At 39.0% G+C, this 16,704-nt stretch overlaps 1 protein-coding gene across 19 annotated transcripts in view; it reads right to left on the bottom strand.

Moving 5' to 3' along the window:
* The window catches only part of LMO7 (LIM domain 7), a 196,263-nt gene that overhangs the window by 104,872 nt on the left and 74,687 nt on the right, over positions 1-16,704 (bottom strand). The window lies entirely within an intron of this gene.

The raw sequence follows: 16,704 nt of genomic DNA, 5'->3' as shown, positions 1-16,704 counted from the left end.
GTCCTCAGAATGGGAGAAAATATTTGCAAATGAATCAACGGACAAAGGATTACTCTCCAAAATATATAAACAGCTCATGCAGCTCAATATTAAAAAAACAAACAACCCAATCCAAAAATGGGCAGAAGACCTAAATAGACATTTCTCCAAAGAAGACATACAGATGGCCAAGAAGCACATGAAAAGATGCTCAACATCACTAATTATTAGAGAAATGCAAATCAAAACTACAATGAGGTATCACCTCTCACCAGTTAGAATGGGCATCATTAGAAAATCTACAAACAACAAATGCTGGAGAGGGTGTGGAGAAAAGGGAACCCTCTTGCACTGTTGGTGGGAATGTAAATTGATACAGCCACTATGGAGAACAGTATGGAGTTCCTTAAAAAACTAAAAATAGAATTACTATATGATCCAGCAATCCCACTGCTGGGCATATACCCAGAGAAAACCATAATTCAAAAAGACACATGCATCCCAGTGTTCATTGCAGCACTATTTACAATAGCCAGGTCATGGAAGCAACCTAAATGCCCATCGACAGACGAATGGATAAAGAAGATGTGGTACATATATACAATGGAATATTACTCAGTGATAAAAAGGAACGAAATTGGGTCATTTGTTGAGACATGGATGGATCTAGAGACTGTCATACAGAGTGAAGTAAGTCAGAAAGAGAAAGACAAATATCGTATATTAACACATATATGTGGAACCTAGAAAAATCGTACAGATGAACTGGTTTGCAGGGCAGAAATTGAGACACAGATGTAGAGAAACAAACATATGGACACCAAGGGCGGAAAGTAGCGGGGGGGGGTGGTCGTGGTGTGATGAATTGGGAGATTGGGATTGACATGTATGTATACACTGATGTGTTGTTGCATTACTGTCAACAAACTATTTTCTCTTACATGCTGAATCATTTTGTTACACAAAGTCTAAATCCTCATTAAAGTATATACTCCATCTCTCTAGGCTCTCACCCTGCCCAAAGCCACTTTCATTCTTACTTAGAGGACCTTTTCTTATATAAGTATCTTTAATGATAAAATTTCAAGTGTGATGACTTCCAACATGTAGAGGGAATACTTTGTGTCAAGAAACCTTAATGCCACAACAGATGGGGAACTGTCTGCTCATAAGATCAAACCAGTTAGACCCACTTCTGCAGAAACTTCCTGAGTGTACAGGGTCAAGAGCTGTCATAAACAAAAATGGGTTCTTTAAATAAAGACAAGACTAATAAAGAGATTTACTACAGAATCCCTGAATAAGATCAAAATCCTAACTAATTCTAAAGAAGAGTGAAGCTGTGCTCAGGCCTGTGACCTGAGGGCCATACCAGCAACATCTTAAACCAAAGCTCCCAGAATGGCATCACTTGGCAGTGTTTCCCATCAATGAACCAAGCGATCTTCCCATGCTCAGTCTGACCTTTTTTCCCAGTACAGCTCTATGCCTACTTTAAGCCAGATTCTTCCATTTTCAAAAGAGCCTGTTATCCAGTTCCTCTGAACGTGAGGACAGGATGGTGCCGGTCAATTTATCCTAAGGCCACGAGGCTTGGTGACCTCAACTCCTTTTCTATTAATGACATGGCACCAAAGCCCCTACTTCCTCTGCCTCTGGAATTGACAGTGCCAGGAAGTTAGCAGGTACGTGCCAGCAAGCAAGAGGGTGTAAGCACTGCTGGAGGTGGAGAAACGAAGTCCATGCTTTAGAGTGACAGTGTCCTGTCAGCCACATCAGAGTGACCAAAGGGGCACGCAGAATTGCCGCTCAGGCAATGCTGATGGGGATCGAACTGGAGAACAGCTGACCTAGCCTCTTGCTGCTCAACGTGTGGTCCACACACCATCAGCACCGGCATCACCTGGGAACTGTCAGAAATGCAGAAGCTGTAGCTCCACCCCAGACCTACTGAATTGGAATGCACATCCTAAGATACTCCTCCAGGTGATTAGTCTTTGTAGACAAGTTCTCTGGCAAATAACAAAATAAGGACACTCTTTCCAAATATGATCTAAAGCAGTGTTTCTCATTAGCGTAAACACGAAACACCTAGGCATTATAGAGCTCACATTAGACCATCACCAAAAGTGAATTGAATTGCATTCTTATGATACACTAATTGTGGTCATTCAAAATTATTTTAAAGCAACTCCTAAGCAGCAATGACAATATATCCAAATTTGCCTTTTAAGTATACCGTTTCCATTAAGAAAGCAGTTTAGTCACAATGTTGATCAGCTAGCCCTAGCTCTTTTTAATTGTTTTGGAAAATTCATCCTCTATTTTATGGCTTAGTTAATAAATGTAAGCTGTGAAGTTAGCACACCTACAATCTATGACTCTAATATGTAGGTAAACACAGAGATTCGACTTCCATCCTTATTTGTGAAGAAAATAAGCAGCTAGTCTTTAAGTTGTCCTTGGGTCCTTATTTCTCTACAAAGAAAAAGGCTCGGTCACTTGCCGGTAAGAAAGGAATTGAGGACAAGGAGAGCAGTAAAGTTTTGTCACATGTGAAAATAGGACCCAACCAGAAATGCTTAAAAGGAATCGCCAGGTGACACGGAGGGCCCGGGGCTTATACATGATAACTGTGCCAGCAGCTTGGTGGTTTGATTTTACCCCAGCACTGTCTAGCGGAGCTAGGAGCAAAACCAGACCAAGAGAGACAGACTGAGAGCTGGCAGGATAGGGCAGCAGCAGGTCAGAGGGATGGAGGGCTGAGCGCTCCGGTAAAAGGCTAGTTATTCTCTACACCTGCGTCCGTCTTCCTGTCCTGCCCCTAGGTTCTTCAGAACCTTTTTTTTTTTTTTAGATTCCATATATATGTGTTAGCATACGGTATTCGTTTTTCTCTTTCTGACTTACTTCACTCTGTATGACAGACTCTAGGTCCATCCACCTCACTCCAGGACGAAGTGAGAGAGTAGCATGGACACACGTACACTACCAAATGTAAAATCGATAGCTAGCGGGAAGCAGCCGCATAGCACAGGGAGATCAGCTCGGTGCTTTGTGACCACCTAGAGGGGTGGGATAGGGAGGGTGGGAGGGAGACGTGAGAGGGAGGAGATATGGGGATATATGTATACGTATAGCTGATTCACTTTGTTATACAGCAGAAACTAACACAACATTGTAAAGCAATTATACTCCAAAAAAGATGTTAAAAACAACAACAACAACAAAAGGCTAGTTATTGAAATGCTTAATCAACTCAGGTTACAATTAACTACACAGGAGCCATAACAGCCTTTGTCAAACTGCAGCATGAAGTAAGGTACGGTCTTGCATATTATTTCTATTAAACTTTACATCAAAAATGAAGTAATTCTAAAACTTACCTACTCTGTTAAAAAATAAAATAAAATAAAAAAGGTGCCGACATAGATTCTTAAGAAGTTCTGCCAGAGAACAGATTGGTTGGTTGCCAGAGGTGGGGGGACGGGGCAAAATGGGAAGAAAAGAAAACAAAGTTCTGTCCTCAAATTATCCATGTTGTATGTTCCAAAGTGAAACAAGTAATTGCTTAGATCAACGTGTCATAATCATGCTAAAATGCATGTTTTATGAATCAATAAAGCATGTTTAATGAAGGAAAACTACACAGTAAAACTTTGGAGATGGTTGGGAATTCGTGTTCCTTCAGTGCCCCCGCCCCACCCCCTTCAGAGACTCTTTTACAGGTGATATGTCTGGATCATCAGCCCTTTTTTAAGTCTTTCCAAGCCCAGGAACTCCTTGCTTTATGAGGCTGACTCACTTTTAGTCATTTCTATGTCAAAAAAGCCCAAAGACTTCTCACTGTAATTATAAAATATTGATCCTAACCCTGCCTACTTAATGCAAAATGAATCTCATCTTTCTCCCACAGGAGAGCCCCTGAGCTTTCCTACTTCATACACTTCATGTGTTCCCTCACATCTTCTCTTTAAATATCCCTGGTTTCCTCAACATCTCTGGTCCCTCATGTGACATTTTTCCATTCTCTTATTATCCCAACTGGTTCTCCATAGAATAGCTAATTTTCCCAATAATCTCAACTTCCCATGAAAAGAAGCTTACAAAGTCTAACTGTTCCCATTTTACACACGGTGAAACTGAGGCCTAAGAGGTATGTGACTTGCCTAAGGTCACCCAGTAAGTAGTGAAGCTAGGATTCAAACCAAGCAGTTCAACTCAAGTGCATGCTCTTAACCACTGTATTAATTTCCCATTGCTGCTGTAACAAATTACAGTTTAGTGGCTTAACACAAGATAAGTTTATGATTTTACAGTTCTGGAGGTTAGAAGTTCAAAATCAGTCTCGTTGGGCTAAAATCAAGGTGTCGGCAGGGCTGCATTCCTTCTGGAGGCTCTGGAAGAAAATCGATTTTCTTTTCCTTCCTGAGGCTCCCTTCGCTCCATCTTCAAAACCAGCAGCATCGGGCTGAGTCTCTGTTCCACTACCATTTATCTGGTTCTCGCTCCCTCTTCCACTTATCAGGACCCTTGTGATTATACTGGGCCCCCATGGCTAATCCAGGCTCCTCTCCTGCAACCCTAATTCCACCTGCAACCTAAGCCCCCCTTGCCTTGCAACATATTCACAGGTTCAATGGGCTAGAGTGTGAACATCTTTGGGAGCTGTTCTGCCTACAGCTACCAAGCCTCCTTAAAAACAGATTCCTGTGTGCTATTCCCTTCTCAGAGTGAAGCATCTGTAACTCAAGACAGGACTCCAAGTGTGGTTAATTATCACAAAAAAACATCACTGTAAAGGTCATTAATAATGGTCATCTTGTAAAATGAGGATAATGGAGTGATTGTGAGGATGGAGTGAGGAAACAGATATGTGATTGGCACAGTTTCTAGCATATAGTAAGTGATCAGTAAATGGAGAGAATTTACCCAACTTCTCTCGTTGCAGACCACAGGTACTTTGTATTGTGGCATCTATATTATACTGTCAGCTGAGATCACGTACAGTGGCATAGTCACCTCCTATGAACTGACATCACAGTTCATAGGAAGAAGACCTGTTAGTTTTAACAGACCAGGAAGCTAGTCAAATTTAGAATAAAAATAAGGTGGATATAAAGAATCTGAATTGAAAGTCATGTGATCCTATTAGTAAGGTGTCACAGAAAAAGGCATAAAATGCATGATTCCATTTGTAGCTAATATAAAATCACAGAATTCATGTGATTGATTTTTTTCAATAGAATACAGTGGAAATATATTCCTGATGAATATCCTTTTGGAGACTGAGGCCCATTCGGATCGTTTTTAGTTTCAGTTTTTGATATCCAGTACATGAGCTATGTGTTATTGCTCCAACATCTATAAACTAGACTAAGTAAATTTCCCATGTTTTCATCCCACCATTTTTTTTAAAAAAATAAAAATAGGGCAAGTACAAGCCCTAAGGCAAACTGCCAGAAACCTCTCTCCAAGTTTACATGGATTTACATTCAGGTCCTTAAAACTGAGTATTTTTTCTCAATTATTTAAGATATCGCCTACAGACATTATTATCTGGTCCGCTTTTCCATCTCAACAATACCAAGGCTACAACAACAGACACATTACAGGAATTAAGACAGATGCCTAAAAGGCCAAGGATGGTCATATGAATAAATCAAATACAAATGAATAAAATGGGCATAATGTCAAAGAGATGACAAAAGAGAACAAAGAAACCAGAGGCTCCCATCCTGTCTATGGGACACCCCATATAATGGTTGCCTTGGGGGAATACAGGCCTGCTGTTACCAGATTCACTGCAAAGCTAGGGATGAAGATTTTATCTAAAATATGAGGGTATGCAAATGTTGATTTAAATTTTTAAGACAAACAAAACCTGTGTAAGTCAAGCAAAATCCACTGTGGGCCATTTCATGACCTCTAGTAGGTCTCCTGGACTCTCCATGGGACCAGCCCAGTGATCTGTTGCTTTAGAGCATTTGTTTGTGGTGGACAAGGCTGGCTTCTAGTGATTATTTTCCTTCTTGTTAAATAATCACAAACCATCCCTTTAATCATCTTTTCCATGATGTTGTTAGGGAATAGCATCTAAAATCAACATTGACCACTTTTTTGGACATTTGCAAATCTGCCACCTTATGCACATTGTCTCATCCTCCACAGGGTCTCTTGATTCTCCCCTCCCCTCCACCAACCCTCTGCTCCATATGTATTATGTCAGTAAACTACTAATACAAAAACCCTGGCTTCTCTATCAACCCATAAGTAAGTCCTACACACTCTTTCCATCAAAACATTTGGAAACTCTGACCACTTCTCACCATTCCCAATATTGCCACCACATTCTCTTGCCTGAACTACTGTATTAGTCAAAAACAGAACCGGGCTTCCCTGGTGGCGCAGTGGTTGAGAATCTGCCTGCCAATGCAGGGGACACGGGTTCGAGCCCTGGTCTAGGAAGATCCCACATGCAACAGAGCAACTAAGCCCGTGAGCCACAATTACTGAGCCTGCGCGTCTGGAGCCTGTGCTCCACAACAAGAGAGGCCGCGATAGTGAGAGGCCCGCGCACTGCGATGAAGAGTGGCCCCCGCTTGCCTCAACTAGAGAAAGCCCTCGCACAGAAACGAAGACCCAACACAGCCAAAAATAAATAAATAAAATTAAAAAAAAAAAAATAAGAATTATTTAAAAAAAAAAAAAACAGAACAGGATACATATATAAAGAGATTTATAATAAGGAATTGGCTCATACAATTATGGAGGCTAAGTCCCACAATCTGCCTATCTATAAGCTGGACACCCAGGAGAGCTGATGGCATAATTCCAGTCCATGGACAGAGCCTGAGAACCAGGAGAGTCCGTGGGATGGTATAACTACAAGTTCAAAAGCTAGCAGCCTTGAAACCCAAGAAGAGCCAATGTTTCAGTTCAAGTCTGTCTGAAGGCAGGAAAAGACCAATGTCCCAGCTCATGCACTGAGGCAGGAGTAGCTTCCTCTTACCCACAGGAGGGTTGAACTTTTGGTTCTAGGCAGGCCTTCAACTGATTAGATGAGGCCCACTCTCAATAGAAAGGGCAATCTGCTTTACTCAGTCTACCAGTTCAAATGTTAATCTCATCCAAAACACCCTCACAGACACACCTAGGATAACATAATAATGTCCGACCAAATATCTGGACACCCCATAGCACAGTCAGGTTGACACATAAAATTAATCATCACAATTACTGAAGCTGTTCCTTAACTGACTTTTCTGCTTCTCAATTTCCTTCAGTCCACTCTTCAAACACCAATCTATGATCTTTTTTTCATTTTTAAGTTTTATTGAGACATTAACTCACATACTATACAATTCATCCAAAGGGTACAATTCAATGGGTTTCAGTGTATTCACAAATATGTGCATCCTTTATCACAGACAACCAATAATTTCTAACAACAAATTAAATTACTCTCAAAAGTCCCCAATGGCTTCTCATCCCCAGTGGCTTAGGGTAAAATGCAGTCTACTCACCAAAGCCCACAAAGCCCTATACAACCTTGCTGGCCTACCTCTTTGCCTCACTCAGTTCCAGACGCAGAGTCCTCCTTAATGGTCCAAGTTTGATCCTGCCTTGACCCCGCCCCTCTTTTCCTTCTCTCTGGAAAACTCCCACCCATCCTCATATCTTCCCACTCCCTCACTTCATTCAGGTCCCTGATCAAATGCCAGCTCCTGAAATAAGATACCCCTGAGCACCTTCTCTGTAATACTTCTCATTCATGCACTCAATCATTCTCTACCCATTCACTTTATTTTTTCAGTATAATTAAGGTCATTGACAAGGTATTCTAGATTCTTCATGGTAATTATTGGCACCTGACAGGTTATTATCGACTTACTGACTATGCTCCATTAGGGAGCAACTTTCTCTGCCTTACTTGCGGTTGTGTCCCAAGTTCTTAGAACAGTACCTGGCACGGAGTAGGTGTTCAATATTTTTTAGGAAAGGAGGGATAGTCATGGGCCTAAACCCCATCAAGTAACCAATGCCCTGACACCAGTCTTACACCTGGGTTCTATTTCATATTAATGTCATCTGCTCTTCCTTTTCCAATTTCTACATTAAGAAGATGCCTAAAGAGAGATTGTTCAAAGGGTCTTTGTATCTGAATAACACTGTCGTGTATGACATAATCTTACTCTGAATCAATTTTTTTTTAACTCTAAAAGTTAATCACAGTGTTGCTTTAGGAATTCTAATTCATTAACGTTTTGAAAAAAGTTGCCCTCAAGGCTGAAAGTTGGCGCATAAATGTTCATCTTAGATTTAAAAACGAGTAGGTTTTGGAACCATAGGGAACTGTTCCTAAATTTGTGCCAACATCATGACTAAGAGATTATGGCTAGAAATAAAACCAGAGTTTCCTGATTTACAGTGCTGCATCATTATGAGGGCATTGTAACCAATTTCAACGTTGACACTGTTTCTAAGTTTCTACTCTTGGTGATACTTAATTTCAGTTGAGAGTTGGAGAAAAATAGGGTGACAAGGAAACTTGAGGAGATCTCCTAAAAATACTTTATATAAATAACTCAGTCATCATTGACTTATTTATATGCCATATACATGGAGGTGTTAAGGCATTTGGATATTTAATATCTAATATTTGTTACCTTGAAGACATCCAATGCACATCAGTCTGTTTCCTCAGACTTGATTACTGGATAACCCCAAACCATTTCAAAATACAGATGGTGATCCACAGAAATTCCAATAAAAGATACATTAGAAAAAAATTATTTACATTAAAATACAACCATGGAAAATGTCATTTCAAATGCACAAAGTGATCTTTTTTTTTTTTTTTAGTAGTGGTTAACTTTTATGCTATGATTTCTTACACCAGTGAAACAGTACACTAAAAATGGTAACATTATAGTACTCTTCTGTCTTTATTAAGAAAAAGTACGGGCTTCCCTGGTGGCGCAGTGGTTGAGAATCTGCCTGCCAATGCAGGGGACACGGGTTCGAGCCCTGGTCTGGGAGGATCCCGCATGCCGCGGAGCAACTGGGCCCGTGAGCCACAATTGCTGAGCCTGCGCGTCTGGAGCCTGTGCTCCGCAGCGGGAGAGGCCGCGATGGTGAGAGACCTGCGCACCGCGATGAAGAGTGGCCCCCACTTGCCGCAACTGGAGAAAGCCCTCGCACAGAAACGAAGACCCAACACAGACATAAATAAATAAATAAATAAATAAAAATAAGAAAAAGTACTCCGTATTTGTGTTATTGGTGTTTTGTTTTCAAAGAAAATGATGAGATTGGCATGCTAGTAAAATAAGAATAGTTTAAATGTTAGTGTTACACAGCTTGTAACAGTGGTTCACCTTCCCTTTGTAATAAAAACATTTCTTTAATAGAGTTTTAATCATGAGACCACGACTGAGCAGTTTTAATCAAGTGTATTGATATAGTTTAACTTTCACTGTCTCATTAGGAAATGAAAGAAAAGAAAAAAATCTTTTAACTCAAAACTCCAAGGTCTGACCCAACATATATGAAATTATTCTAATACATAAGAGGTGAGAAATGGTAGTTTATAGAAACATTTAGCCTTTGTTATTTATCAACTGTGAGGAAATCAAGAACATGAAAACTAAGAGTTGAGGCAAGAGTAGGGTTATGGGAGGGACCTCGATGTTGACCCCCATCCATATAAAGATGGGGAGCAGGGCAGTCAGAATCAGCTCAGTATGAATCCTGCTCTTATTGGCTAAATAATCAAATTGGCAAGGATGAGTGAATCAAAAAGAATTTGCTTGGTGGAAGCCTCTCCCAAATTTACTAGGTGGAAGATCTCCTTCAACAAATCTACAAAGTCAGCAATAAAATTCAAGACCAGAAAATAGACACTACTGATCTTACCATTAAATGGTTATTTTAAACTAGCTCTACACCATTTTCCCCTCTCTTCCCATGCTGCAGCTTGTTATCAGTGTTTTGCATATATTAACATCCAAATATTTTCACAAATTCATCTTGCTTATTACCAACTAGAGAGATATTCCCTCTGAGACACACACTGGGTTTGACCTAGTACAGAGCAACTCTCAATCACCACTCTTTCAAGCAAGGCATATATTCATACTGGCTGCTCATGCAAGTCACATTGTAATATTCCTTGAGTACTTTCTCTTCAACCATACAAAATTCATTCCTGCCTCTTACCCAGCAAAGTACCACCCTTGAATGAAAATAGTAATTATATTTGTACTTCTTACATTATTTCTACTTGGAAGAGAAAGGAAAGGAAACAGAAGAAAGTTTTTTTCTCCTGAAAACAGTCTGTCTCGAGGTCTCACATTTTGATTTTATTTGTAGAAAGAACTCACAAACTCAGCGTTTCACAAACCTCCCCTCTCCCAACCCCTGGGCTTATTTTACTAAAAAAAATTTTTTAATAGGATAAATATAGTCATTGCTTAAGAGTAGTTTCCAGAAAAGTGCATGATAAAACCTGGATCAGAATATTTAAATTTTATAGCTGATTCCTCAGGTGAATTTTCTACTACAGAGGAAGGGAACAACTAGATGTTTCAACAGTGACCTTGGCATAGACTAGGTTGCACTACTTTGCTGACACCCAAGTGTATACGTGAGTGAAGATGAATGAATCAGAAGTAATTTTACACAGGTACAAGAACACTGACCACTAATAACCTTCTGAAAAATGGCAGTAAGAACAGACCCACAGACTTGACTTATTTCTGAAAATAACCATTATGAAGGCAGGAGAAAATGACACATCTAACAGCTTAAGCTAGCTGGCATCTTTTGCCCATTTCCTACATTCTACAGCACTCCTGAATGAGGAGACAACTTTCCCAGCCTCTGTAGTCAAGCTTACACATTCCACTCTTAAAGGAATCTGAAAGAATAACACTTTAGAGCAAAGATGTTCAAATTGAGCCCATATTTTTCATGCAAGTCCGGACATACCAAGGATTTTTCTACTAAGCCCACTGACAGACACAAACATTCAAACAAACATGATTCAAACTAAATTTTCTAGGATACCATTGCTTTTCAAAGGGAAATCACAATTGAAATGCCAAGCATGAGAACAATCAAATCTGTAGTCAGTCAGCAAACTAGCCCATGTAAAAGGGTAGGGTTTACTTTCTTGATTCTTTAGCTCTGGTTCTCAACCAGGGATGATTTTATGCCATAGGGGTTATTGGCAATGTCAGGAGACATTTTTAGTTGTCACAAGGGGGGGATGGAGGGCACAGTGCTACTGGCATCTATTGAGTAGAGGCCAGGGCTGCTGCTCAACATTCTACAATGCACAGGACAGACTCCCACAGCAAAGAATTATCCAGCCCAAAATGTCAATAGTACCAAGGTTGAGAAACCTTGCTTTAGAAAATACAAGTAAACCATTAGGGGTCCAAGATGACTATAAGTCTTATGGTTAATAACTTCCTTGATGTTTTCTACACATATTGTATCGCATGCACACTACTGCAGATGGTAAATATTATTCTGGTTCAACGGCTCTTTTCACCATCAGAATATCTTGCCTGTTTCTCAGGGTTTTGTTTTGAGGTTGAGTTTTTTAATTCTCAAAGTTTTGGTTTTGAGTTTCAATGATTTGAACATACCCACGTTTAACACCAGCTAATTTTTTGGAAGACTCAAACTCTTGGGTTAGAATTTTTAAGCACGGCTTTATAAAGAACAAAGAGAATTTAAAGGATAGGGGAAAATGTATTTCTTTACAAAACTCAATCAAGCAAGGAAAACTGTATCTCTAGAAGATCTATGAGAACATGATTACTGCCTTCCTAAAGAAAAAAATAATCATATAATCATATGAATGTTTTAAGTAAAGCATTCAATATATTTCTAAATCATCTTAACATCTCCCTCTGTGTTGTCATTGCTCAGGGGATATTCCAAGTGTTTCACACAGGTCCATCTGCCATGGGTAAATCCACAGCCTTGGCTTCAAAGCTAAATACACATGGCAGTGGACATGAAACAGAGAAAAGTCATAACTGAAGAAGAGAGTAAAAAAGGGAGGAATGGAAGAGGGGGCTTGGAGCGCTACGCTCACATAGCTTAACAAATCCTTGCACAGAAATTGTGTAATTATTGCTGTATTTGACTTAACTTGGTATCTACCCCACACAAACTTCATTCATGAAACCACCTCAACCCACACACCAGAACTGAACAAACTAAAGGAAATGAATACTCCTGACCACAGACCAGTTAGCCAAGACCACTCTCTCCCTTAAGGAACTCACCTACTAGCTGGCTACTGACCCATGAGATCTGTAGCCTGGAAAGAAAAAGGTAATCTCAGGGGCTTCCCTGGTGGCGCAGTGGTTGAGAGTCTGCCTGCCAATGCAGGGGACACGGGTTCGAGCCCTGGTCTGGGAGGATCCCACATGCCGCGGAGCAGCTGGGCCCGTCAGCCACAACTACTGAGCCTGCGCGTCTGGAGCCTGTGCTCCGCAACAAGAGAGGCCGCGATAGTGAGAGGCCCGCGCACTGTGATGAAGAGTGGCCCCCACTTGCCACAACTAGAGAAAGTCCTCGCACAGAAATGAAGACCCAACACAGCCATAAATAAATAAATAAATAAATAAATAAATAAGTTCAAAACCTTCATCTGTTTAAAAAAAAAAAAGATATCTCTATTAAGAAAAAAAAAGAAAGGTAATCTCAGACTCACAGATCTCGAAATCAAACTCATGGTTAGCAAAGGGGAAATGTGGGGGGAAGGGATAAATTAGGAGATTGGGATTATCATATACACACTACTATATATAAAATAGATAACTAATAAGGACCTACTGCATAGCACAGGGAAATCTACTCAATATTCTGTAACAACCTATATGGGAAAAGAATCTGAAAAGGATTGGATATATGTGTACGTATAACTGATTCACTTTGCTGTACAGCTGAAACTAACACATTACACAACATTGTAAATCAACTATACTCCAATTTAAAAAAAAAAAAGAAAAGGTAATCTGATCCATTCAGATTCCTCTCTTGGGAAACGCAACTAAGGGATGCCATTTCCTGTTAGAAATGGGACAGAAAAAAGTAATCATGTTGAACGCAGCTGCCACGTTTATGCCTGAGCACTAGATTAATGAGAGTCCTCTGGAAAATCCTCACAATAAAGCACTCTTCCTCTCACTTAGCTTGAAAGCATCTTTGCTCTTTGTTACCAAAAAAGCATTAACTACATGTAAAACTGGTGGATCTGATTAAAGTCTTTGAATGTACCAGTGTGAATTCCTGGTTTCGATATTGTACCAGAGTTATACGAGATGTTACAATGGGGGAAACTGGGGTGAAAGGCACAGAGGACCTCCCTGTACTGCTTTTTTGCAACTTCCTCTGAATCTATATTTCAAAATAAGAAGTTTTTTAAAAGGCAAGTATTAACTAAAACATTTACCTATCTGTATTAGTTTCCGAGGGCTGCCATAACAAAGTACCACAAACCGAGTGGCTTAAAGCAACAGAGATTTATTGTCTCACAGTTCTGGAGACAAGAAGTCCAAAATCAAGGTATTCACAAAGCCATGCTCCCATGAAACCTGTAGAAGAATCCTTCCTTGCCTCTTTCAGTTTCTGGTGGTTTGCTGGCAATCTTTGCTCCTCCTTGGCCTGTAGATGCATCACGCCAATCCTCAGTTGTCACATGGCTTTCTTCCTGTGTGTACCTGCCTTCACGAGGCCATCTTCTTATAAGAATGCCAATCATATTAGATTAGGGTGCCTACCCTACTCCATTATGACCTCTGTTCCCATACTCCATGTGACAACCCTATTCCCAAATAAGATCACATTCTGAGGTACTGCAGTTTAGGACTTCAGTATATAGGTATACCTCAGAGATATCGTGGGTTGGGTTCCAGACCACCGCAATAAAGCAAGTCACATGAATTTTTTTTTGTCTCCCAGTGCATATAAAAGTTATGTTTATACTAACTGTAGTCTAGCAAGTGTGCAGTAGCATTATGTCTAATAAAGCAACACACATACCTTAATTAACAAATACTGTATTGCTAAAACATACTAACCATCATCTGAGCCTTCGGAGAGTCAAAGAAGTAACATCAGAGAACACTGGTCATGGATCACCACAACAAATATAATAATAATGAAAAAGTTTGAAATACTGCAAGAATTACCCAAATATGACCCAGAGACATGGGGTGAAAAAATGCTGTTAGAAAAATGGCGCTGATAAAACTTGTTTGATGCAGGGTTGCCACAAACCTTCAATTTATAAAAAATGCAATATCTGCAAAGTGCACTAAAGCAAAGCACAATAAATTGAGGTATGCCTGTACTGCATCTTTTTTTTGAGGGGGGAGGGACACAATACAACCTATAACACTGAGAATAACTCAAGCCATCTGAAAAAACAGAGTACTTTCAATACAATTCATACTTTTAATTTTCACAGAAGTTATTTCGTAAAAGTTATTTTCATATAAAACATACTTATTTTATTAAATTGAATGTTTCTTCCTAGGAAGACTTCAAAAACAAAAGTTCTTTAACTTTATTCCTTAAATAACACCTCTGACTCCTATATTACTAGAAGTAATTCATACATATATGTACATTGCAATATATGCATATATATGAAGTTTTTTGCCCAACCAAGTTTGAGACCAATAAAAATATCATGTCAGCTGCTTAGTCATGACAGAAATAGAATAGATGTAACCTGGTAAGAAGGAAGGAATTAATATTTGAGCCCAACTTCTCTGGAACTTTATATATAGACAGTTGACCCTTGAACAACAAAGGTTTGAACTGCACAGGTCCATTTATACGTAGATATTTTTTCAAGAAATATATTGGAAAATTTTTTGGAGATTTGTGACAATTTGAAAAAACTCACAGATGAACCATGTAGCCTAGAAATATTGAAAAAATTAAGAAAAAGTTAGTATATATCATGAATGCATAAAATATATGTAGATACTATCCTTATACAGGCATAAGGTGAGTGATATTTAATATAAAATTATTTGTTAGTTTTCTTACTGTTTTATAACTTTGCTTTCAAGGAATTACATTACAGTACAATATGCCTCTCTCTCTCTCATGATTGGAGAAACTGCATATCAGACTATCATCACGGGTAAGTGGGCTTTTCAATGTAACAATGTTTCTAATACTGTATTATAAATATGACTGTAATACTGTATGCCACAAAAATCATATAATGATTCATTTATTAGTGTATAGGCTTGGCAACCATGAAGCAATCATAGTGCTGTTTCTTTGTTATTAATGCATGAATCATTATACCTTTAAATAAATATGAATTTCTTTTTCACATCACCTTTTCAATTTTATGACTAATGTTAGAAATATTTATAACAGCTATAGTGTTTTGTATCATATGAGACAATACTGATGTTGGTATTGACGGACAGATGATTCAACTTGTAAACAGACAACGTAAACTTATGGTTTCAATAAATACAGTACAGTACTGTAAATGTATTTTCTCCTCCTTAGGATTTTCTTAACATTTTCTTTTATCTAACTTACTTTATTGTAACAATGCAGTATATATTGATAATACATATAACATACAAAATATGGGTTAATCGACTATTTATGTTATAATAAGGCTTCTGGTCAATAGTAAGCTATTAGCAGTTAAGTTTGCGGGGGAGTCAGAAGTTACACACAGATTTTCAAGTGCGCAGGAAGTTGGTGCTCCTAACTCTCGCTTTGCTCAAGGGTCAACTGCATTCTATATTTCAAAAGAAAATAGTAATTTTCTGATCTTTCAAAGAAAAAACTGTAAAAACTCTTCTTGCCTTCTCTCCTAGACAGATATTTTCTAATAATAAACACTCTGCCACCAACTTATTCCTGTCAAAATTCTGATGACACCTTCATGCCAGCTGCAAACCCAGAAATTTTAGTACTGCTACCTTTAATCCGTCATGCCTTTAACATCTGCAAACACATGCATGGCCAAACAGAAGGTTCCTGAATGTATTATAAGCAGCTTGACTATTCCAAAGATAAAATATTAACATATTTTATTTACATTCCAGTTATTAGCTGTCTTAAACTTGAGAGTTTTGTAAAATTAATTTTTTACCTGACTCCCATCGTCAGCCTTGATTCTTAGGGATTGCTAACATTTTGAAAATTATCCATCATTTGTAATTATGAATTATTTATTTCCAAAGTGGTCCCACTTTATTTTTGATCTCTCTAGGGTCTTGATACAGCAGAGAATCTATATAATGATAGTATGGGGTGTTCTTCATACACAAAACTCCGAATTTAAAGCTAGAATGAATCTAGAGAGTCACCCATAGTCATCTTATGGAAAATATTACTGAGGCAAAGTAGAAGACAGAGACTTGCCCAACATCACACAGGATGTTGGTAGGAAACCAAAAGAGCTGACAGGTCTTAAGTATGTTGCAAATACACTCCAAAACCTGCATGCTGAGTGAGGGCAATGTATAAGCACAAAGCACCTGAAATGTAACAAACAACTTAACAGCTTTGGCCAGTTTCCATAAACTGTGGTCAACTAGCAACCAATATACGGAGGGCTGAGTTTCAGAAAGACCGTGATCCTAAACAAATGCAATTTGTGGAAGAAATGGGCCAAAAAGGGGGATATAGGCAGTTTGAGGGCACAAAAAGCAA

The sequence above is a fragment of the Balaenoptera ricei genome, chromosome 18, assembly GCF_028023285.1.
Source record: "Balaenoptera ricei isolate mBalRic1 chromosome 18, mBalRic1.hap2, whole genome shotgun sequence".
In the NCBI taxonomy this organism is placed as follows: Eukaryota; Metazoa; Chordata; class Mammalia; order Artiodactyla; family Balaenopteridae; genus Balaenoptera; species Balaenoptera ricei.
This window is presented reverse-complemented; position numbering and strand designations above follow the sequence as displayed.